We start from the raw sequence: 578 nt of genomic DNA, 5'->3' as shown, positions 1-578 counted from the left end.
CTGGTGCAAATTACTGACCTCTGTCATCATTTTAAGTGGGGGAACTTGCACAATCGGTGGCTGACTAAATACTTTTTTGCCCCACTGTATTTACTGTTTGTCTTCTGCCAGAAAAAGACCCTACAACCTTCTACACATAAACACACAATAAAATGGGCTTCAAGTTCATATAATAGGCTGCTAAGACCCGAGCTGTGTTTCCAAATGCAAATTCCCTGTGTGTGTAGCCTCTTCTGTGGTTTCTGTCTGAAGACATAAAGTAACCCCGTACTATTTCATAGGACTTAAGAACACAAATGCTTTAGGTGGTGCTAATCAAATGCACTTTGATTAGTTGATCATCAGTAAGAATTTCCTCTTCTATAAATATAGATGTTTTGGCAGTTTACTTGTCTGAAAGATTTAGGTGTGCATCAATATAATGCTACACTCTTTCTTGGAGTGGACATATCAGCAAATCCACTCCAAGGTCAGAATGTGCAAAGCTCATAAACACTGCTGAAAAATCCAAGATCTAAAACTCTTCTGGCCACAATTACATGTTAAATGTTAAAGTTCATGACCAATGTTCCCTCTAA

Source organism: Pundamilia nyererei, unplaced genomic scaffold, assembly GCF_000239375.1.
Source record: "Pundamilia nyererei isolate P.nyererei 1_Seehausen unplaced genomic scaffold, PunNye1.0 scaffold00410, whole genome shotgun sequence".
NCBI lineage: Eukaryota > Metazoa > Chordata > Actinopteri > Cichliformes > Cichlidae > Pundamilia > Pundamilia nyererei.
Note: the sequence above shows the minus strand (reverse complement) of the source record.